Here is a 27,005-nt window from a genome sequence, read left to right on the forward strand (position 1 = left end):
TCTCGTGTCTCTTGTCTCTTCATTCCTCCCCACCTAGGTTTGCCACCCACGTTGATGTGTCCTGCTGGCCGGGACACTAGGAAGTTCGAGGGGGCAGGGGTGCTGTTCTAACAAATACCTAAAATTACTATGGGATTAAGTAATGAATAAAACCTGGAAGAATCTGATATGTACAGTTTAAAACAAACAAAAACAAAACAAAACAAAATTCCACATTGCCTTAAAAAGAATGTTGTTATTAAAAATAAGGATATTAACGGTGTTCCTGGAACTAAGAAAAATGCAAAGAGTTTGAGAAAGATTCTACCATAAGGAATATGCTCATGAAATGAATGTTGGTATAAACACAAATGCTAAATGTGTTTGTGGTGAGGTCTTACTTAGATGTGAGGATAATGTTAATTGATATTGGAGGGGAATTTCCTTTTTTGTGACAAAGTGTGTTCTAGTACTGGGTAGAAAGTAGAACCTATAAGCAATGAACTGGGATGTTTCATTCAGTAAATTTCCAAGCAAAATATAATTGCTGCAACCTTGCTTCCTATAGTAAAATACAAGAGAGAAATATATAAATAAAATGAAACCAGATTTTATTTTGTTGTAAAATTCTCAGCCTGTATTGCAAATAATTCTATAGCTTGCTGTTGAGTGAATGCATAGGGGTGACAGGACAGTTTTCTGCTGGAAAGATTTGTATATGACTCATAAATCTAAGCCATTATCTGTGCAGAATCCAGGAGTAGAGTTGAGGTCATTCAGGAATAATTTGTAAAGAACCCTTGTGTCTAATAACAATTGACCAACACAGATGATATATGATGGTTTTGAGAAGATTAAACCAATTAAAAAGCTACCAGTTTGTGCTAAACGGGCAACAATGGGGTGAAATGAAGAAAGGTGTCAGAGTTTTGAGGTTCTATAGGCAGAAGTATGCTGCAAAAATATATACTAAATTTATTAAGATTGGGGGGGATGTTGGAAAGGGATGGATATATTTTGTGTATAAAACATAACAGTTTGAATGGGGAAAAAGGCACATTGCACTGGGTTAAATAGTATTCCCTAAGTTTAACAGGGACTGCAAAAATTCATGTCCACTCAGAAACTCAGTATGTGACATTATTTAGGAAAAAAAGTCTTTGCAGATATAATTATTTATATTAGTTAAGATGAATAAGAAGAAGTCATCTAGGTTAGTGTATGGGCCCTGAATCCCATGAACTGGTAACCTTATTTAGAAACACAGATTCACAGGGAAAAAAAGCTATATGAAGACAGAGGTAAAGATTGGAATGACCTAGAAGCCAAGAAATCTTAAAAGTTTTCTTGTAAACACCAGGAGCTACAAGACAGATAGAAGAGACAGATTATCCCTCAAAACCACTGGAAGGGATTATCACTGCTGACACCTTGACTCTTTACTTCTGGCTTCTGAACCAGGAGAGACATTTGCTGTCATTTGAGTTCATGGTATTTTGTTAGTGTGTGATTAAGAACTAATAAATTGCATAATAAAAAGTGTAAATTGAGCCCCTGATCAATAAATTTATCATCTAATGTTTTCTTAGGTTAATAAAAAACAATTCAAAATAAACTTGTACATGGTAAGTCATCTGCCTTAGAATTATTAAAATGTATGAAAAACAAAAATTAAGATCACACATTTTTATATTCTGCAAATATAAATGGTAAATATTCATGTCAATTTATTGCATATTGATGGAAAGACAATTTACTTTGAATACAAATAGTTCTCCATGATGCCTTTAAATATTATTTTTACATATATTGCTCTTTACGTATAATCTTTTAAAGAGTATTTTTGGTTAAATCCATATAAATCTAGATATGTTCACACAAGTAAAAAATCTGTGCTGAAATCAAAGATGCCAGATTGACATAATTTTTAGAAGAATAATCATGAGAAATTTTAGCAGTAATTTTTGAAAGTATAAACTGAGTTTGGCAATAAACATTTTTAATAAGAAGAGCTATTATATAAGTAATAGGAATAATTACTGATATCAGAATATAATATATTCAATAGGAAGTCTCATTAATATTTTGGTAGCTAAAGAAGCACTGAGGCCATATTTTCTATTAAAATGAATGAAACATTAAAATGTGATTCATAATATTTTGCATTTGTCTCTGGGTAAGAAAAAGGGACCATTTCATTATCAAACATTCTTTTTATCTTTTCCAATTACCCTGCAGCATTAACAAAACACATTTTCCCACATTTAATTAAAGTTACACATGATCAGCTTTAACTGGTAAGCACAAATAAACCTTTATAACTTTCATGCTATTTAGTGCATCTACAAATATCCAAAGTCTCTAGAATATCTTGCTGCTGATAAGAAGCTATTAAAATAAATTAATTCTATATGAGATGACTTGTACTAGTATTTCATAAATACATATATAGGTACTGAATTCAACTTGTCCTAATTCACTCAGTGAAAAAAAATCTTAATTTTTGATATGTTACTTTTTAAAACAGAAGTGTCATATTTTGATTTTTCAACTTTAATTTTATTGTGTGAATTATTTTATTTGAAATATGCAGTTTATCTTGTATTCAGTGTTAAGAAAACAATGACCTATCAATAATTTATGTACTAGATAGTTATGTATACATCATTTAAATCAAATAATGAAAATATTCCAAGAAATGAGTATAAGAGATATCCATATCTATGTTACATTGAAAATGAGATGAAAAAGTTTGAAAAGTTGTTTTGGAAAACTAGAACAGTTAGAAATATACAGTAAGATAGATATTACTACATAGGAAGAGAAACTTAATTCAAATATTTGTAGTCAAAAGCTTAAAGCCCAGATGGTGACAACTGTCAAAGTATAGACAAGAAATGATGATAATATGGAACAATGGAGGTGATAAAGACAAGTTTGATTCTGAATATATTATGAGATTTGAACTGATGAGAAATGTTAATAGGACACTTATGGATCTGAGTGAGAGTCAAGGATATATTTTACTCTTATTTAAAAATACAGAGCCTTTTACTGAACTGCTTTAGGATAGATGTGTTTGGACAGAAATATGAAATTCATTTGTATATATCAAGCATGGAATAATTAGTCATCTAATTTGAGACAGAGAGTAGGCAGTAGATTTATGAGTCAGTATCTGAGGGAGATTTAAATTTGGGAGTCATCAGCTTTTAAATAATACTTAAATCCATGAGACTGAATGACATCACCAAAGTCTAGATTCTAGAACAGGATTTCTCAACATTAACAATGTTGATATGGCAGGCTGGAGAATTCTTTGTTTAGAAGGCTGTCTGGCACATTTTAGGATGTTTAAAAGCATGTCTGAAATAGACTTGCAACTCTTGATTGTAGGACTCCAAAATGTCAAGGGACATTGACGAATGTCCTACAGAATCATCTCCAACTGAAAACCACTGAAATAGGTAGAAGAAAAGCTCCAGAACCAACTTTTAGGATTTCTAATGTTTAGGACTTAGTGAAAACCTGAGAAACCAGAAATGCATCTGCAGAGAAACCAGAGAGAAAAAAGCAAAATTGGCAAAAATTGTGCTCTGAAAGCCAAAGGGAGAATTCTTCCCATGAAGAAAGAGAAACTGTATAAAACAACATGGTTTGTTTAAATAATAGCTAAGACTTAATCATTATCAAGGTGACTGGAAACCTTATCAAGAACACATTTGATGGAGTTGTGTGGGGAGTTGAATGGTAGGTAACATTATGTAAAGTTGAACCCCACTGATACATGGAATTACACAACAATGAGTTCACTTTGCAGTGGAGAGATTAGACTGTCTCCACTTGAAGCATCAAAACTCCTAACAGGGAGCAAGCACTCAGTATATTACTCATGATTTGATGGATTGTGAAACATACAGTGTCACATATAAAGTGTTATGTAATAATCTAGGTATAAGGTTGAACCCAAATTTAATAAAGCCTCTACAAGTAATTTACAGTTTACATAAATAATGAAGCTAAAATAATAAGTGTAGTGACACTACAACAAAAATATTAGAGATATTCAGAAAATTAGGCAGTTGATAACATCTGACATTAGTAATAATTCTATGACATAGATATAAAGGATGGAAGAATATCCAAGAACAAAACAAGCTGAAGGGACTCAAAAAATATGATTTATAGATCTTGATGAATCCTGATGTTTACAAAACATAAGTAAAAAAATGAGATGAGAAGATTTGAGCATAGAAAGAATATGAGATGGTTTAAAGAGTTATTGCCATCTCGTTGTTAGTTCTGAAAACAGACTCTGGTTATAGTATAAAACTTGTTATATAACTTGTTACAATAACATGTCTGACAGTCCTTCTCAATATTTAACTGCTGACATGAGTTTCACTAGCTCTTTTTCTCCCTGCATCTCATTTCTGGGAAAATTGGAAGACTGTGTGCTGGTAGGAAATTCAAGCCATGAAAGCCCATGACACCTATAGAGACCCTCATAGTAGCCTCACTTCTATACCACGATAACCAAAGGAAAAAAAAAAAGCCAATGTCTTTCCTTTCTCCTTCTAAGCCCTTTTCAGCCAGAGTGGGAAGTGTGTCTTCTCCCCTAAATGCTTCATTATATTCATGCTCTGGGTGTGCTGTCTTCATGACATCTGGGCCAGAGTTTGCATGGACCTTCATTATGCTTCTCAGAGTACCTACAAAAGGATGTGATGCTATGTTGCCTGTGCTGTATGTAACACACGTTGAAGGAAGAAGGAAAAGAGGAAATGGAAGAAAAAAAAAGTAGGAGAAAATAAAAAATAATTAAGTTTTGTATGGCAACTTAATACCACTTTATTCCATTTCCATGATTCCTTTTTTCCCTCTTTTGTCCAAATGTTGCAGTACATAGTACTTCTAGTTCATGCTCAAAAAGTAATATCATAATGCTAGTGAAGAACAATAGCATCTACTGCTTTCCTCCAGTTTCTCTTTTAAAATAATATTAGTGCATTATATGCACAGTATTGGGGTTAATTTTGACACAATCACCACAAATATGCAAAGTAAGTTGATCCACTCCAGTTCCCCAGTACCTCCTCTTTTCCCTCCCCACTTTCCTCCCCCTGTTTGCCTTTGTCTACTCTAATATTCATATATATGCTTTATAGATTCACATAAAGATGATATTCACCATGGCATATTCATGTATATACATAGTTTGATATATTTCATTCCACCATTCCTCCCTTTTTTCATTCTTCCTTATCCTGAAATTTTCTTCCTTGGCTCCACCGATCTTCCTTCTAGTTTCACTCCCCCTCTCACTTTGTTCTATTCTGATCTTCAATTGATTGGATGAGTCTCACTCACATTACAGAATGCTATGTGATTTACTCAAACAAAATCCACTGATTTAATGTTAACTTAATTTAAAAATGCCCTCAAAGAAAAATTCAGAATAATATTTTTCTACATATCTAGATAATATGGCTTTGGCAAGATGATACATAAAATTAGTAGCTGTCCCACAGTAATATTAGCCTACAGTCATTGATCATCTCTGGATTTTACAACTATATGCATAATGCCAGAAACATTCAAGTTTTTAAATATTTGTGTAGGACTGTAGAACTTACCAATTACCATGATATACATATTACTTCTAGTTCATGCTCTAAACTATTTCCTGAACTCATAAGGAACTGAAAATTTATAGAACCCATTAATGAAAAGGTAGTTCAAGTATCATCTTTATCAGATTTTGAAATAATGAGATCCACATGGTTAAAACAAATGTGAAAGATAAAAGAGCCAGTAAATTAGCAGAACGAGATTTGACAATAAAGTTTGAAAGTTTAACCACATAACCATAGCTATGTTTAGAGAGAAAAGCATCCATTGTTAGAATCAATTCGTAGGGTGAGAGCATAAAATCTCTTTAAATTTAGGCAAAACGTCATTTTTCATTAGAAAACCAGCCTGTGATAGGTGACTGATTGACTTATAGCTACTTTGAAGGTACCCACAGGTATTCATGTCAGTAAAATACTGTTTACTAGTATCTAGAGGTACACTTAATATGGAAATCCTTAATTTGAAAATAAGGATGATTTCATATTACTTTGCAAAGAATGTAATTGTCTTTAAATTGCCCTCTTTTCTCAGAAGATCTGATCTCTGAAGCCTGAAATGAAACTTTAACATTTTCAATTAAATTCAAGCCTTCAAGGTTTGGTAGAAACTAAGAAAATGATTTGTGAAACTCTTTTAAACTCCTTCTGTAAGAAGCTTCAAGCTAGTGAAGTTACAATTCTTAACTTTACTACCAGTTATAAGCAAAAAGTTCCTATTACTGCATTTCTCTCATCCTATTCAATCAATGCAAAAACTGGTATGATTTTCAGTATGCTTGTATTTTAAAATCTAAAAGTTTTAAAATAATAAATTAATTCTTAATTGAATTAAGTATGGGTTGATTTAATGAAAACAGAAATAAAACAAAATTATCCTGTGTCTTCTATTATTTACAATATAAAGTTATATACCTTGCAGTTACAACACAACATTTATTTTTAATGTTACCCCAAATATGGCTAAATATTTTGAGATGTTTCCACTTCAAACACCTCATGAAAGTTTATTCTTTCACATCTTTGTTTTGCTGATTACCAAGTTATGTTAGAGTTTTGCCACTTCCCAGATGCATTTTTTCAAGCATATCATGAAATTACATTTGGAACTTTTGTGATCTGCCTTATTATAATAGAATATCAGCCAATAACTTTGATCCCCCCTCACAGATGATGTTGCCACACTTGGTTTGCTATGAGATATATAATCTCCTCCTATTTCTCCCATTGACTCCCTGTATTATTAGAAATTCTATAATACCATCTATAAGAATTTTAAAAAACTCAAGAATACTACTAGAAAAAATAACAATCTTAATGTTTTGTTTATTGGTGTGTTTATAATGACAATTTTGTTAGGTTCTTGAATTATGCCTGATTTTATAGACTATTTTGGCGGAGGTATACCAGATTGGAAGTCAGGGTTGCTCTACCACAGAGCTACATCCCCAGCCCTTTTTTTATTGTTGTTTTATTTTGTGACACGGTTTCCAAGTTATGTTAGAGTTTTGCCACTTTCCAGATGCAATTTTAAAAGATGTTCCTAAATTTCTGGGGCTGGTCTCAAACTTTCTGTCCTCCTACATCAGACTCCTGAGTTACTGGAATTAGAGACATGCCTGAACCAATATGCCTGACTTCCTTGCTTACAGACTTTCAGTAATTCCAGAAGATTATAGACTGAAGTGTGAATATACAAGTATAAATTTATGAATTAAAGGTAGCATATCAAAGAATAATGTGAAAACCTGCATTTTGCTGCCATACTTGAAATTCTGGCTGGGATATTCACCTAGCCTTTCTAGTCAACTGCTGGATTTTTACAGTTTTTAAAATCTTGCATCTACATAACATTTAGGTAAGGATGAAAATGAAAATGTTATATTACCCAGTTCATGTTGTTGTGAAATCTAGAATGATCCACCCTCTTAAATTCCTTCATGAAACCAAAATGAGGTGGGAACTTAAAATAAAGATGAAATACAAGCTTTAGTTTTGATTCAAAATTTGGAAAATAAGACACAAAAATAGTATAAAATACTAATCATTCATTATGCATACATCAACTGAAATGGCTGTGAGAAGACTAAGTATGAATTTCTAAATTTATGAAAACAGGTTGAAATATCACGTTATGTGTAGTTACTATTAATATACTTAATTTTTCTATAATTCAAAAATTTCTTATATTTAATTCCATTGTAAATTTCCTGAAGAATAATAGTTTTAATCTTCTGAAAATAAATTGGAAAAAGCAGTCATGAAATTCATCTGGAAAAAATAAGAGACCCAGAATAGCTAGGTCAATCCTTAGCAGGAAGAGTTAAGCAGGTTGCATCACTACACCAGACCTTAAACAATACAATGGAGCAATAGTAAAAAAAAAAAAAAAAAAAAATCCATGATATTGGCACCAAAACAGACTGGTAGACTAATGGTACAAACTAGAGAACACAGAGACTAACCCACAAAATTAAGACATAGGTGCTAAAAACATGCATTGGAGAAAAGATAGCCTCTTCAACAACTGGTGCTGGGAAAACTGAATATCCATATGCAACAAAATGAAAATATAACCCTACCACCATGCATAAAACTCAACTCAAAATGGATCAAGGACTTAGGAATACAACCAGAGACCCTGCATCTAATAAAAGAAAAAATAGGCCCTAATCTCCATCATGTGGGATTAGGCCACAACTTCCTTAATAAGACTCCTTTGGAGCAAGAATTAAAATCAAGAATTATTAAATGGGATGGACTCAAACTAAAAAGTTTCTTTTCAGCAAAAGAAACAATCTATGAGGTGAATAGAGAGCCTACATCTTGGGAACAAATTTTTACCCCCTCACACATCAGATAGAGCACTAATTTCTAGGGTATATAAAGAATTCAAAAGCTAAACAAACACACACAACAACAACAACAACAACCCAATCAACAAATGGGCCAAGGACCTGAACAGACACTTCTCAGAAAATGATATATAATGAATCAACAAATATGAAAACAATGTTTATTATGGCTAGCAATTAGAGAAATGCAAATCAAAATTACTCTAAGATTTCATCTCACTTCAGTCAGAATGGCAGCTATTATGAATACAAACAACAATACTTGTTGGCGAGGATGTGGGGGAAAGGTACACTCATACACTGTGGGTGGGACTGCAAATTGTTGCAGCCAATATGGAAAGCAGTATGGAGATTTCTTGGAAAATTGGGAATGAAACCACCTTTTGACCCAGCTATCCCTCTTCTTTGTCTATACTCAAAGCACTTAAAAACAGCATGGGACACAGCCACATCAATGTTTACAGCAGCAAAATTCACAATAGTTTAATTGTGGACTAACCTAGATGCCCTTCTATAGATAAATGGATTAAAAAAAAGTGGCATATATACACCATGGAATATTACTCAGAAATAAAAAAAATAATATCATGGCATTTGCAGGTAAATGGATGGAGTTAGAGAAGATGCTATTAAGTGAAGTTAGCCAATCCAAATGTTTTCTCTGATATATAAGGAGGCTTATTCACAGTGGAGTAGGGAGAGGGAGCATGGGAGGAATAGACCAACTCTAGATAGGGCAGAGGGGTGAGAGGGGAAGGGAGGGGGTATGGGGTTAGAAGTGTTGGTAGAATGTTACAGACAGCATTATCTAAAGTACATGTATGGAGATATGAATTGGTGTGAATATATTTTGTATACAACCAGAAATATGAAAAATTTATGCTCTATATGTTTAATATGAGTTGTAATGTATTCTGCTGACATATAAATAAAAAATTGATAAAAATAAGTTTTAATCTTCTGGAAATAAATTGAATACACAGATTTTAAACCCCAGACCCCTTTTGCCTATGCTAAAATAAAAACTTTAATTTGTTATAAAATTTAAAGAATAGCTATAAAAGAAAATTATCAATATATTGTAAAGAAATAAGCACTACTGATCATTCTTTAATATTTTTACTATAATCACTTCATTGTATAATATTGGCAGAATTTATCTCATAAAATTGAAGGGTAAATATAATTTAAATATTACCTCTCTTATTTAAATTATCAAAGAGAGGTAAACTTTCATTCATCCTGATAGCTTATACAAATTACAGCTTATGCCTGATAATGGAAGTATGCTGTTTCTAAATCAGATGTTTGATATTCAAATATTTTTGGTGACTGGAGTAAATATTCATTTGACATCTTAATCTAATATCAAATGCATAGACATTCATACTGTGCTTAATATATAGATATGTTACAGATCCTATAATTTAATGTTAATTGAATATTCTGCTCATACTGATTTACAGAAAGATTCTACCAAATATTTTGGCATATATAAATTGATGTTGAATTGATGAAGTCTTTTCTGTTCTGAGATTAGTTTAAATTAATAAATGGTAATATTCAATCTTAGTAACTCCAAGATAGTTTCAAAGTAAGAATAACTAACACTAAGAACTTCCAATCTTTAACATTTATATTGTTTCAAATGATGTTATGTATAAATTATCATTCATAGCATGTCATCATTTTTGCAGAATCTATTGTCACTTCAAAAATAATGTAGACATCTCTCCATAAGTTAACACACATCTAATACAGCATAGTTAGGGAAATCAAAGAATATCAGAAATGATTTCCCAATAAAAGAATTTATCGCATAAAGACTTGGAGGTGAAAACAAAAACTTGAAATTGAGCACATATATTATCTATAACCAACTCTGAAAAATTTGAAAAATAGAAAAACAGAAGTGGAGAGAATATAAATGGGAAACAATAAGAAAAAAGATAATGAATAAGAAAGGGTAAAGTATGTTGTATTTTTTTGTACACATTTTGGCTTATTATTTCATAAATGTTTACAGGGATATTCTTTGGCACTAGAATCCTAGTAATCATTAACCTGCACATTTCTTATTTGCATTTATTTATTTATTTATACCAGGGATTGAACTCAGGGATGCTTAACCACGGAGCCACATCCCCAGAACTTTTTTTTTTTTTTAATGTTTTATTTACAGACAGAATATTGATAAGTTGCTTAGGGCCTTCCCTAAGTTGCTGAGACTAGCTTTGAACTCCTGATCCTTCTTTCCCGTGTACATTGACATTCACAGTAGTATTTGCCAATTATGATTCATTCCCAAACTGAAAATTACTTAAATAAAGAAATGTGCTGGGTCTGGGGATGTGGCTCAAGTGGTAGCGTGCTCACCTAGCATGCGTGAAGCACTGGATTGGATTCTCAGCACCACATAAAAATAAAAATAAAGATATTGTGTACACCTAAAACTGAAAAATAAATATTTTTAAAAAGAAATGTGCTAATGGAATATATGTGATTAGTATGTCAATATGAAAGATATGATAAAATATTTGATTAAAATTAATAAAAGTAGGAAGAGGAAGGGAGCAAAATAACTAAAGGATTATTTTGGTCGAGAGACTTCTGGAGTGGCTGGTTTCATATTCCAACTCATCCTTTTGCTTAATACTACTTTTTCTTATTCCCACAGTGAATTTCCACAGCCTCCTTAGCTAGTGGGATTATAGGCTTGCACCATCATGCCCAGATTACATCTCATTTTCTGAGGAGAGTTGCTTATCTCAATTTTCCTTGTTTAACTCTAAGCAGCTATCTCAATAGCTTTGAAAATAGGAATACATTCTGTGGTCATACTGAAAAAAATGTGTCACTGAATAGTCCAGAGCAGTGTTTCAAATATATTTATTAAAATATATATATATATAGGTTGGGGTTATGACAATGGTAAACTTTTAAAACATTCCAAAGGAAAAAAAGAAAAGTAAAAAGGGTCTTAATGTAAAATAACTTTTAAACTATATATTCAAATTATATCAATTTGTATCTCTCTTCATTCACTATTTCTTACCTAGGACTACTTAACAGTGGATCTCTTTCTAATTCATTTACATGAAATTGTAATAATTCTCTTATTATTAAAAGTAGAAAAGAGAGAGAGAAAAAATGATTCAACAACCCCATTAAATTGATGTGTAACATTCAAGTTCTAAAGCTTTAAAGCAAATGTTTTTCAAAAATTATCTAACTCATCATAGTTGCTCTACCATATCCTCCATGCCCTATCCTCCTTGTGTTATTCTTGGTTCTGTGAACATGCTATAAAGATAGATAGACCCCCTGCTTTGACAGATGGATGGCACAGATGGCATATCCATATCCCATGCTTCTCAAACTGCCACATGCACACACGTTATCTTCTCCCTCCCCCCCCCCAATTTTTTAGGATCATCTCTTATGTTACTATCACAATGAAATCAAAAATTAATCATTTTTCTCGTGTACATTGACATTCACAGAAATATTTGCCAATTATGATTCATTCCAAAATTGAAAATTTCTTAAATAAAAAAGTGCTAATGAAATATATGTGATTAGTATGTCAATACAAAAGATATCATAAAATATTTGATGAATATAAATAAAAGTAAGAAGAGGAAGGGAGCAAAATAACCAAAGGGTTATTGTAGTTTGATTGAGAGACTTTCTGAGGTGGCTGGTTTCACATTTCAACTCATCCTTTTGTTTAATGCTACTTTTTCTTATTTCCACAGTGAAAACACCAGACTCTCTTACCCAATCTTTTCATGGTCCACTATCTTCGGAACCCTAACACCCCTTTCTTATTCCCACAGTGAATACACCAGTCTCTCACAACCAATCTTTTCATGGTCCACTATCTTCGGAAAAGTAGGCCATATTTTCCAGCTGGGTATTTTTCAAGTGGGTCACTCACTAACTATGTTAGTCAGCTTTTTATCACTGTGACCAGAATATCTGATAAAAACAACTTAGTAGGGGGAAGATTTATTTTGGCTAATGGTTTTAGACATTTGGTTTGTGGTCGGCTGTCTCTGAGGCAGAAAAATCATAGTGGAAATGTGTGGTGGAGGAAAATGGCAGCAGTCATGAAGTTGAGAGAGAGAGGGCCAGTAGCCAGGGATAAGACATAGTCCCTAAGAAATGCCCCCAGTGGCCTATCCCTCCAGTTACACCCACCTGCTGATAGTTTCCATGCAGTAGTCCATTCAAATTATTAATCCATCAAATTGATTCATCGACTAATGAGGTTACAGTTCCCCAAGTGCAGTTCTTTCATCTCTGAACCTTTTCTCATTGCTTAACACAAGAGAGTTTTTCAGAGGACATTCCTTGATACAAACCTTAACAGTAGGAAGTCCATCACTGGTGTTAAATGGTATAGAAAATAACTGGCAGAAGGTAGTAGTAGAATTGCTTAATTTTTCATAGATGAGGTCTTGCAGGGTATACATTAGTCAAATTATTAGGTATTTGTTATATAAGTAAGTAGTAATATTTATGAGAATACTATAATTGACTGTTTTTGCATGGGGATATCCATGTATGAGAAAAGATAAAGAAAAAAAATGAGTGTGATTATCACCTTAAGTCTAAGTGAGAAAAGAGTTAGACTCTGGGGCAGGCTATACAGAGACCCATATCTTGAAGCCACAGGGCAAGTAAAGTTGAGGAGCAGATCTAGAATGTAATAACAGCAGAGCATGTAATAGAGCTGATATTTCTAAATAGAATGCTCTGATATTCTAAGATTCAGGCCTTAGTTAGTTATACATTTGGAAATCTTGACTCTCCAGATTATCCAGACCATACAGAAATTACTAACTTCTCCTTTTTGTTAATTATCATTTTATTCTTCTGCCATTGATACCACTGGTTCCCTTGTGGAGTTCTGTTTCTGCAAATATTGAAGTATAACACCAGAGAAGCACCAAGGCAAGCATAGAGTAGAAAGAAAGAATTTTATTTAAAGAGTAGAAAAACAGACTTCTTCCAGGACAAAGAAGGAGACCCAAAGGCAGAATACATGGAATAAGATGAGGAAGTCCCATACCTTTTACATCTAAAATTTTCTTTGTTCTCCTTCATTCTTCTTTATCTTGCTCTTTTACCCTATCCTGCATATGTGACTCAGAGATGCTGGTGAGGTAGTCAGAAGGTGAGCAGTTGGACTGGAAAGGCCAAGGTGGAGTGCTGGGCAGGAATGGAGTGACAGCCCAGGGGGGATTAATTAGTAGCTAGCTCCCTGTCTGCTCAGGAGTTGCTTCCTTAACCACCTTTTGGGAGGGGTAGTATAGGCAGGTGATCTTGGTAAACAAAGGGCTCTGGAAACATGAATATTCCAATCTCCCAGGGGCAGTCTCCAGGTTCCCAGACCAAAATTGGTCTCCATTTTCTTGATCTAACCTGATCACCTATTTATACCAACTGCATCATTCTTGCTTCACCCTGATGTTCATCCTCACCTTGAGCCCTAAGGAATGGAGCTAGCTGGATATTGACTGAAACCTCCAAAACTGTGAGTCCCCAAATAAACTTTTCCTCCTCTAAATTTGTTCTTGTCAGATTTTTTAATCACAGCAGTGGAAAAGCTGATTAAACCAAAAATTAATATCAGAAGTGGGGTTGTTGAGAGCCACAGTTTAGTCAGAATGACGCCTGCCATTTTTGCCAGAGGGAATGGTTGAAAGGTGACCCTGCTCCCGGATTAGGGCAGCTCTGAGTTTAGGGCGGATCCTGCTGGGAATAGGGCGGCTCCAGGATTAGGGCGGATCCTGCTGCCTGGGTTCTGAGAGAATTGGCGCATGGGAGCCGGTGGAGGCAGTGTGTTCCTGGGAAGTGTGTGTAGAGTGCCGGTGAGAGTTAGGGAATAAAGGTTGCTGTTTGAACCTACAAGGCTGTGTGGTGGCTCAGTTATTTTGTGCCCAGCCAGACTGCGGAATGGGGTCTTTGCTGTGACTAACCCAATCATTTGGAGTTTTCTGGAATTAGTGAAAGGAATTTTGAGATACTTAGCTGTTCAAGCTGTAAATGCTTTAGATTGTTGCACTTAATAGGCAATTCTGGTGGGAGCTTGTAAGATCAGAATACGAATTGAACTGTGGAAAATGAAAACAGGGTTCAGTAACTTTTTGAAGACAAGGGAGACATTAATAATTGGACTAAAGTCCATTGATGTTATGTTCTGACTGAGAAGTTGTCTCTATTTTACCATGTCCTGAGGCATTCTTTTTTTTTTAAATTCTTATTTTTTAGGTGTAGATGGACACAACACAATGCCTTTATTTTTATGCGGTGCTAAGAATTGAACCAGGTCCCCGCAGGTGCTAGGTGAGGGCTCTACTGCTGACCCACAATCCCAGCCCCATGTCCTGAGGCTTTCTATCAGGCTGATTTTTAAAGTGATGGACTTATAAATCTGGTGAAGGAAATATCTTGGCAGCATAGCATTTAGGTGGTGGCATGTATATTGCTGGCGGCTTTTTGCAAAAATTATTTTGGTATTCAGGAGCAGAAAACTGAGCAGGAAGATTTGAAAACCTTGGAGTTGAAAGGTGAGAGTAAAACTGGGGCTAAGGAAGTTCCAATTGTTAAAGACATTACCACTACTATAAAAATGCTAAAAACTTTGCCCAGAGACAATAAGCAATATAGCTTCAGGGTATTTCAGAAACAGGCAATCTCATATCCATCTCAGACTCAAGAAAGTAATAGTAAAAATTCTCTTCACAAGAGACCAGTGGGATACCCTTCTTGCACAAGGAGGCCTGGAAAGTTTTTTCAACACGCGCAGCTAACCAGGCACTTAGAGGCTGTTGTAGCCAGGATGTCAATCACATGCTGCTGGTTCTGCAGGAATGCAGGATACTGAATTTAGGGGGTCATGGAGGCTTCCAGCAAGATTTCAGAGGAAGGCATGGGAGGTCAGACAAAGTGCAACAGGGTTGGAGTCTCTGAGCACATCCCCTGAGAGGATTATGTGTGGAGATTTGAGGAGGAAGATGAAGCTCCAGTGGAGATCCCCAAGATTAAGAAATGACAGTACCTTGGAACATCCTCTGAGTAAGGCTGTAGGAATGGAAGAGGGACAAGCCAACAGAAAGGCCACTTGGGCTGCAATCAGCAAGGCCACAAGGGTGGTACTATACCAGCCCTTTGCACAGAACATCACCATGTCATTTGCCCCAGATGTCAGTCACCAAGCATGTAGATTGAAGTTTTGCTTTGATCCTATCTCTTCTTTTTATGTCCCTAATTTTCACATGGAAATATTTATTCTATGCCTATACATATTGGGTACTTGTAAATTGCTTTTGATTTTTATAGGAGCTCAAGAGAGACTCCGGACTTAATCTTTTGGGCAATCTTGGAACTATTGAAACTATGGGGATACTTGTAAATGGGCAAATTATATTTTTTCATTATGAGATAGTCATGAGCTTTTGGGGGCCAGAAGTAGAATGTTTTGATTTGAATGTGATGTGTCCCCCAAAATCTCATGTGTGAGACAATGCAAGAAGTTTTAGAGGTAAAATTATTGGGTTATGAGAGCCTTAAACTTATCAGTGAATGAATCCCCAACAGAGTGGTAACTAAAAGCAGGCAGCTTGATGCTGAAGGAGGTGCATCATGGGGGGCATGATATCAGGGCATATATTTTGTATTTGTTTATGCTCCCTAATCATCATGTGAGCCACTTCCCTCCACCACATTCTTCCACCCTCATGTTCAGCCTCATGTTGACCATCAAACAATGGAGCTCTTGGCTGTCTATGTTCTGAGACTTCTGAAATCATGAGCCAACTAATGAACTTTTCATTCTCTAAACTTATTCTTGTCAGGTCTTTTAGTAACAGCCATGAAAAGGCTGAATAAAACAGTTGTTTATTCATTTTAATTTGGTTCAATTTATTTTTAAATATTTCTTACTGATTTTCTGCCTGCTTGGTACATCACTCATTGAAGAGTGTTTTTTATGTCTTTAAACAAAATTTTGTAATGTTTGCTGTATTTTATATTTGATTTTCTGCTTGTTTGTTTTTCTATTTTTCATGCTTCTTCTAATTTTAATTGAGCATTTTATATGATTTTATTTTCATTCCACACCATACCAATTATACTTTTAAAACAATTACTGACTTCCTTTACCTATGTCTTCAGATACAGTGTAATTCTCTTATATTATGTAGTGTAGGTACTTATACCAAAGTGTTCCTGATTATTTTCTCCTATTCCTTGTGTTATTGCTATGATTAATTTACCCATCCATTTGCAATAATCATCAAATGGCATTGTAAATATTAGCATTTTAAATAATAATATTTTATGTCAATTTAGAATAATAAAATTAAAATAATTTTATTTTACATTTATTGATTCTATTTCCAGTGTTCTTGTTTTCTTTGTGCAAATTCAATGTCTGGTCTAAGTAGGTTTGGTCTAATGTCTTCCAAGTAGGAGACTTATTTTAATACTTCTTGGAGGACAGAGAGTTCTGTTGCCCAGAATAGTTCCTCTACTTTTGTGAAGGTCATTATTTATTTTTCACTTTTGATAGATAATCTTATTTTTAAAGAATTCAAAGGCCGAGTCTATTCTTTTCTGGTGCGCATACCATCTCCTGATACATCTAAATTTGTATACTTATTACTTTACATGAAAAAATATTTTCTGGCTTTGTTGCTTTTTTTTTAAAACGCAGCCTACATGTAATATGCCTACTGATAGACTCCTGAATATTTATTCTGATTGGTTCTTCTCTGAGTTTCTTAGATATATAGCTTGATGTCTGTCACTAATTTTGGAAAATTCTTAGACATTATCCTTTCAAACTTTTCTATTTTGTTCCTTTGTCTTTTTCTCTGGTATCCAAGTATGCATATGTCAATCTTCTAGGGATCTCCAAAAATTGTTGAATACTCCATCATTCTGTTTCTTTCCTTGGTTGTATTCCTTTGTTGTTAGTGCTGGAATAGATCTCAGCACCCTAGGAAAATGCTCTACCACTATGCCAAACTCCCAGCCCTACATTTCAACTTGAAAAATTTTTCTTGATCTATCTTCAAGTTCATTGATTCTTTCATTGGTCTTGTTCCATTTACTTTTAAGCATATCAAAAATAGTTCATTTCTTCTATAATTTATTTCTATTTCTACCATTTGTTTTTATTTTTTTCTTAAAGTTTCTATCTCTGCTTGCGTTACAGTCTATTCTTGAATGGTGTCTACTTTTTAATTACTTCCCTTAATGTATCAAAAATAGTTACCTTAAATTCTTTTTCTGATAGTTTAAGGTTGTAGTTATAGTGGCCACACTAACTGCATACTTCTTTTGTAGTCTTATTTTTCTGTTCTATGAATTTTATTCTTCCTTAAGTACTATTTTAATACCATGTCTTACAGTCCTTTCTGTTCAAATCCACTGCTGTTGTACCAGTGTTGAAGGAAATTGTGGGGTAAAGAGAGTGTTCTGTATCTTCTGAGTAAATATTGATCCTTTTCATGGGTCTTTTTCTCTATGCGTCAACGTTCATAGTGTTTCTTGGCTTTTCTTCACCCCTTATATGAGGAAAAATAATATAGACAATCCTAAAGTACAGGAAGTACCCTTCTCCATGATGGAGCAGGCTCTGGATAAATATTTTCCCTGGAGAATATCTCAGGACAGTTTCTTTTTCTCCTACCAAAACCACTAGATATTTGTAAGATTTTTACTATGATATTATGGATAAAGGATCAAAAAGATATTGTTTGCCCACCCACAGGACTATAGCCCCTATTAGTTTATAATTCTTAAATATAGTAAAAGCTTTATTTTTAGCAAAATCTTATATTAACCATTTGATTGTTCCTAACAGTTTATGGCTCTAGAGGGTTCTTCTTGTGAAAAGACCTTAACTTTGATTCTCTGTAAGGAAGATCTTTCCAGATTCCAAGGTAGCAGTTAACATAAAATCTCAATCTAAGAAACAACCTTGGTTTATCAGTTTGTGACACCACTTGCTTTTGTAAGGATAGGAGTCATGATTTCTAAGCTTTTTAAGATATCAGAATTTAAAGCAGAAGTGTATTCATACTTATATCAGCTAACACTAGTAAGCTGTCATCTGTAATTTTGGATTTCCCTTTGTGCCTCCATGAACTTGATTCTTTGTCCCTATGTAACATTACCTTTTCTGGTCTTAATTTTTTAGTTTTTAGACAAAATGCTTTATGATTTAAGTTCTTTCTACATCCACCTAGCATCTGAAACATCCTTATGTTAAATCCACATGCTTTTCTCTCCCTTTTGCCAAGTGAGAATGCTCACAACCTCTACTAGTCAGGAAGCTTCCATTTTAACCTCTGATGATTTGTGCTTCTACTGTTGGCTATCTTTCAAGCACATGCCTTTCTGATCTTTCTTGAACCATAGGTTTATCAGCCACAGTTAATAGTGCAAAATTGACCTTATCTTCTGCCATGGTGCTTGGCACATAGTAACATGGTTGATGTCTAACAGTAATGCAGTGAATATCTATGATTCAGCAACAGCTATGTATAATCATTATTAAAGTAACATAATTTTATTTCAATGAAAATATTTTCTCTAAGTTTTTAGAACACTGATGAGGTGGAAAGGTGCATTTTTACTCAAAATGTATGTCATTTAAAAATACTATATAATCATTCTGATGCCAAAAATGCAATGTTCATATTGCTCTTTTGAAATATAAATCAGAATAAAGTACAAGACACATCTTTTTTTTTTCAATTCTCTCAGTTTTTAATGAACTCATATATAGAGAGGTAAGTAAGCCCTAAAGAAGCAAAATGAATAACACAATCCACCAATTTACAGACCAGTGCTCTCTCATTATATCAGTCTGTCTTCAACACCTCTGAATAATTTGCTAGTTGGAGACAGATAAATGGAGGCTATAGATTGCTACAACTCTCAGTCAAGACAGACTCAACCAATAATGTTACCAACAATATCCCCCACAGACATATTTATTAAAATTATTCCCTGTTTTGTTCTGCATCAGCAGGTCCATCTGGCCGTAAAGGATTGACCAGGTGTTCTAGAGAAAAGTTGGCACAAAAATGCCTTGAATATTATGATAGTAGCAGGAGGAAGAGATTTAAAAAATGAGAGGAAATTAAATTATTCTTGGTATATATGAGGTTACAAGACATTTTTAGGTGGTAACAATTATGGAACATCTTTTTTTGCTTTATTTGTAGATTCTTTTTTTTTTTTTTTTGGTGTGGGTTAAAAATCAGAATGAAGTATAAATATTCAAGGGAAATATAGTGTAGACCCATTAGTGTAGTGAATAAACAAAAGTTTAAGCAAAAGAATGTGAGAATTTGCAGTGAAACAAAAGACCTGTCTCATCCAAATCATTTGTTACTCTAAAGAAAAAAAAAATCATATTAAAATATCTCTTCCTTGATTTGTCTTGATTAGTAGGTGGCTGAATCAGGGTTTTCAGTAAGATTCTCAGAATATAGTTTACAAATGACCTTTTCCTTACTAAATTGAATTTTGTGACCTGAATTAGTTAATCCTTTTTCCCAATGTGAATAATTTCCTGTGTATTTTAGCTTACCAAAGACAATGAATGTATTAAGAGACAAGATCTCATTCTGATACTACAGAACTTTGATTGAACTGCAAATGTAGTACATGTCCACTGAGGTTTTTACAGTTCCTAAGAAGATATTATTGGCAAAGGAAGGTTTTTCTGTAATGTATCTGTGCACCTGAATGAAAAATCTTCATTGCTGATATCAGCACTATGTAATGTTATTGATATTCATTATCTAAAAATTAATACCATAACAAAAGCCTTTTTTTTCCCCAAACTTGAACATGTATGTGCATGCTGCACTATAAAAGCTTCAATCATCCCATTCTCCTTGTGCTTTAGGAGTCTTGTAAAGGAAATCAGGTCCTAAGCTGACATGATAAAGATTTGGGCCTACTTTTTCTTCTATTAGGTGCCAGGTCTCTGTTTTAGTGCCTCTTTGATCCATTTTGAGCTGATTTTTGTGCAGGGTGAGAGATAAAATTTTAATTTCACTTTGCTACATATGCATTTCCAGTTTTGCCAGCACTACTTGTTGAATAGGCTACCTTTTCTCCAATGTATGTTTTTGGCACATTTTTCTAGTATGAGATAACTGTACTTATGTGCATCTGTCACTATGTCTTCTAAAGCTTCTTCTCAGCAAAGGAAACAATCCTTTGAAGAGAAAAGCCTACAAAATTGGAGAAAAACTTTACCACACACACATCAGATAAAGCACTGATCTCCAGAATATACAAAGAACTCAAAAAACTTAACAAGAAAAAGCCCAAATAAACCAATCAGTAAATGGAGTAAGGAACTGAACAGACACTTCACAGAAGAAGAAATACAATCAATCAACACACATGAAAAAAATGTTCATCAACTTTAGCAATTAGAGACATGCAAATCAAAACTACTCTTAAGACTTCATCTCCTTCCAAACAGAATGGCAATAATCAAGAATACAAGTAACAATAAATGTTGACAATGATATGGGGGAAAAAGATACATTCATACATTGCTGGTGGGACTACAAATTAGTACAACCATTATGGAAAGCAGTATGGAGATTCTTCAGAAAACTTGGAATAGAACCACCATTTGACCCAGCTATCCCACTCCTCAGTTTATACACAAAGGACTTGAAAATCAGCATACAACAGTGATGTGGCCATATCAATGTTTATAACAGCTCAATTAACTATAGCTAAACTATGGAACCAATATAGATGCCCTTCGACAGATGAATGGATAAAAAAATGTGGTACATATACACAATGGAATATTACTCAGCCTTAAAGAAGTATGAAATTAAGGCATTTGCAGATAAATGGAGAATATCATGCTAAGTTAAATAAGCTAATCCCCCAAAACCAAAGGCTGAATGTATTCTCTAATAAACAGATGCTGATTCACAGTGGTGGGGGGGAGTGTAGGAAAGAATGAAGGAACTTTGGTTTGTGTAGAGGGGAGTGAGGGGAGTAGATAGGGTGTGGGGATGAGAAGGACAATGGAATGAGTGGGACATTATTACCTATATACATGTACAATTATACTACTGGTATGACTCTGCACCAAGTACAGCCAGATGAATGAGAAGTTCTGTTCTCTTCATGTACAAAGTGTCAAAATGCATTCTACTGTCATGTGCAACTAATTAGAACAAACTTAAAATGAAAAAGAAAACTCAATCATACAACATTCCCATGGCTTTTTAAATTAGTAAGAAAACTATGAATTTTCTATAATCTGACTAATTTTTGTTTACCATTTTATATTTTATTTAATGTTTTCACCATAAATGTCTACATGTTATTTATTTTGCATTAAAGCATGATTTAGCAATTTTAGAAAACCCAAACTAAAGCATAAAATAATATTCCGTGATTCCACAACTCAGAAATAACAGTTGAATATAAACTTTTATTTTTGAACATATGTGTGTTCTTTCACATTTGTATAAATATGGATTACAGTATTGTTTCTTAAACTTTTTCTGACTGTAGCTTTGATATATATATATATATATATATATATATGCATTTTACTTTATTTTCATGTAAATATTTTATAGAGTAGTTATTTTAAATTATAAACAAAACATATAAATTAAATTTGAGATGCACCAAAACTACAGTTATATGTATCCAAATATAAAGAAAATTGATGATTCCCTGGAGTGAAAGATGTCAAGAGCTTAGCATCTGTGTTTTCTAAACATCTTCAATCAGTTTCCGATCACATACACCAACCTAACAAATCCCCTCTTATAACCCTACCTATATATATTACCTTGGATCTGCTCCTCTAGAGAAACCTGGGTAAAACAACATTTTCTGAGAAAGAATGTTCCTGCAAACAAATCTATGGGCAAATTGATTTAGCACTTACAGGTAACTTTTTCTTAATATTTGTGACCTGAGAAATCACTTATTGTTAATGGTTACTACTTTGGGGGCTATATAACATGAATCTCAATTTTAATTTTCTGTATTGCTAGTTTTAATACATTATATATCCTAATGTTTTTATCATTCTGTGTATTTATTATGCAATTTTAGTCACTATAAAATTTAAGGACTAAGATATACTAGTATATCTCTGAGAATATTTTTGCACTGTTACTTCAAGGACACCCATTATCTTTTGTTGTATCATCTTTGACTTTTATAGAAGTAAAATTCTGTGTGTTGATTTGATGTCTTTGAATTTTCTTCTATATTCAAGATTTCTGACCACCTTCACTTCTAAAAGGGATTTGTTTTTCATCTCATTCATTTTTTTTTCATTTTTAAATTTATTTAATAGATCTAGTATTTTCTGTTTCTGTAAATTTGCATCTGTTACCAATTTCTGTACTACATCCCATCTTTTAGATACTGATTTTTGCTCTCATTTTATAGAAGCAATTTTATTCTTAATTTCTTCCATACCTCATTTTGTCTAAGAAAGTTTTAATCTGTTGCCTGATGTTTGTTATCATTTTAGCTATTTTACATAACATTTCCTTATTTTTTGTGAGTCTCTTTTTTCTCAGTCATGGATATAATGGGCAGTATCCTCTATGCCTTATTTGTTTTATCACAAGGCATGTGAATTATTTTTCTCTAATTCTTTGTATTCTAATTTAACTGACATTTCCAGTTTTTTTAAGAATAAGCTATTTAGGGAGGACCAAACTTTTTCTAGTACACTGAAGACTCTGTTCTATGCTCTTAGATATACAAAAGTGTTTTCTTTAAAGGTCTCTGTGCCATGTCAGGTTTCTATCATTTCCTCAATAAATATCACTCTTTCTGCCTTTTCAGGGATAGACTACTGAACTTAAATAACAAATGTACAAATAACTTCTGATAAATATTAAGATATTTTAGAACTTTAAGTTATATACAATGTATCCTAACTATAAATAAAGAAAATAGAGAAATGTAATCAAATTAAAATTAGAGACATTTATCAAAAGAAAAATAAACTAAAGAAATAAAAGATGGCATTAGTTTGTATAACATAAAACTAAAATACTATTAACATAGTTTAATTAAGACCTCCTATAATTCAGTAAGAAAATGGTTAACATGATGTATAGAACCCAGGGTGGAAAATATAAAAATACTGAACAGAATAGTCAATATAGCTGCATAATATACACATGAAGAGATGCCTAGATTCATGGGTACTATAGGAAGATAAAATTAGGACTATAACAAGTTATCATTTTGTACCCATTTTTTTTGGCAAGTAAGTCTGAAATGCAAATGTTGCAGGAGATAGAGATCAATGGAATATTCTATGCACTGAAAGGATAAAAAATGGAAATAAAAAATGAAACAAAACTTTTAGGTTTAAAAAAACGTATCATCATCTTGCAAGGTTAGTGGCTAAACACCCTAAGAAACAGACATAGCCTAACGTGTATATACGTAGAGTTATGTGTATAATGGGTTAGAAACTACATAGCCCAGCCCTCACTATAGTAGGTATAGCCATGTGACCTATATTTACCATTGAAATGAATATAAAAATGAGCAAATTAGTTTGCTATGGCTGATACAATTAAATACTATAGACTGTGGTGGATTATACACAATAAACTTATTTTTGCAGTTTTGAAGGCTAGAAGTTAAAGGTATCTCTGGTTCAGTTTCTCTAGATGTCAGCCACCTTGACTTGCAAATGGGCACATCCCTGTATCTTGACATGCCCCTTTCCTCTGTATAGATGTATCTTTGCATGTATTTCTGTCACTTTTTATTTTGTTCTTTATTTTTAAATAAACAGGTGTTTAATGATACATTGCTCTTCACAGAGGTGACTACAGTAATATTTTAAAAATATATTTAAGAAATATATATCCATGCATCACAGACCTGAAATAAACCAGTTTAACAACACACCTATCTTGTAAACACTGCAACCTTTCTTCACTCCAAAATAAGCCTAATATCACATGAAAGTAGTTATCAGTGGGGGAGCCAGAAAGTTAGCTTTATGGGCAGATCTATAAAACAAAGAAAAATAGCGACTGAATGGTTCATTGGTAAAGGCTGGGAATTCAGTGAGCTGCTTTGCTCTTCCAACTCTTGCTCTTCCTGTCTCTCTTCATCAGCCCATCCATCATAGCTCTCAGTAATTAGAATAATAATCTGAAACTCACTAATTTCTTTAGCGCTCACCATAGTGCTGATCTTTTTCCTCATCCATTGCTCTCAACAGACACTTGTTTTCTCAGGGCTCAATGCCCTCCACAGAACCCTTCCTTGGGGCAGATATAGTTCAAACATCATACATCTTCAAGACGATGCCTACAGGACAACCGACACTTCTGAAAGAGTCTAGTCAGCTCTGTCAGGAACTGCTTGTTCTGCAGCAGCACCATCGCAGTGCTACGGTCCCTCTCCATCAGCATAAGCACCAAGTGCTTACAGCCTGAAGCTTCTCTCTCACTCTTTATTATATAAAGATCCAGGACATATTATTGGGTGAAGGAAACATCTCCTAATGACATATTTTATCTTAATCAGTTTTTTAAAGTCCATATCTCCAAATACAGTTACTTTCTGAAATTCTGGAGTTTGGAACTTCAACATATAAGTTTGGAAAGGACACAATTCAACTCATCCCAGTGAGGTACACGATTTCTGGGCTGAGATTTCTAAGACATGGGTACACCATCTTAGTGTTGTCTTCCCACTTCTGATAATCATATGTAAAACATATTTGTCACAGAAGGAAAAAAAAAACCTTAATCCTTGGATTATTACATGGAGCTCAATCAGCTGCTTGGACTATGAAATAAGAAAGAAATAAAGGTTTAATAAATTTTAATTATTTGCATATTTTGATCCAGTTGCTAAGTTGGTGTAACACTATAATTAATATAATCTAAGTCCATTAATGTCACTCCTAAATAAAATGAGTTTTGTATTTAGTAACAATTATACATATAAAGAATCTTCATAGCAATATTATTCATGAGAAAGAACTAGAAACACTCTTATATGCTCATAAACATGAGAATAGGTAAATAAATTGCAAATTACTAAAACAATGGAATATTTCAAAGCACTAAAAGTATAAAAAATATGCATTCATTAATGATGACAAATTTTAGAAATACAAAGCTGTGGGAAACAATTCACAGAAGATGGCTTACAGTTTTCATAAACATGAAATAAGAAAAATAAGTTATATTTTAAGTAGATGGAAATATGTAATAAAGTGATAGAGAATCACAAATGTATGATAAAAGCATTGGAAGCATGATCTCCTCTCCTCTGTAGAGGAAGGCAGGGAAGGAAGTTGTTTAGAGAGTTTTTGTTATATTGGTATGTATTACATTTATTGCATTATGTGATAGTTACTGTTGGTTTTATCATGCATTTTAAGTTGAACATGTGAAATACATATCCACATATATTTCATATTACATTTTAAAATGATCTGAATAACTACAAAAGCATCAAAGTAATTGACAATTTTCCCTTCTAATATGGTTGTAATCAATAATAGTTGACATATCAATATTTATTAAGATCTAATAAAAAATCAAAATTTCTAATTGTCATTACAGTCTATCAGTAGTATAATGTATAATGTATCTTGATGAATATAATATTGACTAAAGTTGCCTTAAATAGCAATCACCATTATCTATATTCATATACAGGTAGAATTCAAAAGTATTAATTGGTTAAAATTATTTTATGTGACAACAATAGTAGTTGATAGTTGAAAATACCATACAACTTCTTAGGCATTAGCCATTCTTGAAAAGGATCAATTAAACAGCAGTCAAATCTAAAATTCTAGTCTTTGTTCTTTAATTATTTAAAGATATGAGTAATGATTGTTTAGATAGATTATTTGTTATTGTTATGTGAATAATTATATAAGCAGTTGTTTACATTGCTTTATATTAAAATGTGATGTGATAAACACAAAATAATTAAATTATCTATGATTAAAGAATTTATAGAGCCAGGTAAAATTACTTATGTTCAATAATATCTCTGTGTTCTGTTAAAAAAATGAAGGAACATGCACACTTCTCCAAAGAATTTAAAAAATATATATATTTATTGTATAGAAAGGTTCCTGTGATAATTGGGATTCAATTTCAAAGAATATTACGATTTTATATTGAAATATTTTTCTACAGAGTAATAGTGTGCATTTTTACTACTCCAATTACTTCATATCTTAAGGGCATGAGATTTGTTAAAGTAAGTTAAAATATAAGAGTTAAATATAACTCATGATTTTTTAGATTTTTTGTGGTGAGATATGGAAAACAGTTGAGAAAAATGACTATTTATGAAGAGTATTTAACTTAAAAATTCTATACCTCAAAAGAGCATTTTCATTGTCCTTTTTTTTAAAAAAGTATATATTTCAGGCTTAAAATGATGCTCTCACTAATTTGTCTTCCATTTAGAACATTAGGAGGTATATTTAATAAAG

At 33.1% G+C, this 27,005-nt stretch overlaps 1 pseudogene; it reads right to left on the reverse strand.

The window, feature by feature from the left end:
* Window positions 1-24,597: 24,597 nt before the first annotated feature.
* LOC107136109 lies at window positions 24,598-24,921 on the reverse strand (annotated as a pseudogene).
* Window positions 24,922-27,005: the final 2,084 nt, after the last annotated feature.

The sequence above is a fragment of the Marmota marmota genome, unplaced genomic scaffold, assembly GCF_001458135.2.
Source record: "Marmota marmota marmota unplaced genomic scaffold, marMar, whole genome shotgun sequence".
Taxonomy (NCBI): domain Eukaryota; kingdom Metazoa; phylum Chordata; class Mammalia; order Rodentia; family Sciuridae; genus Marmota; species Marmota marmota.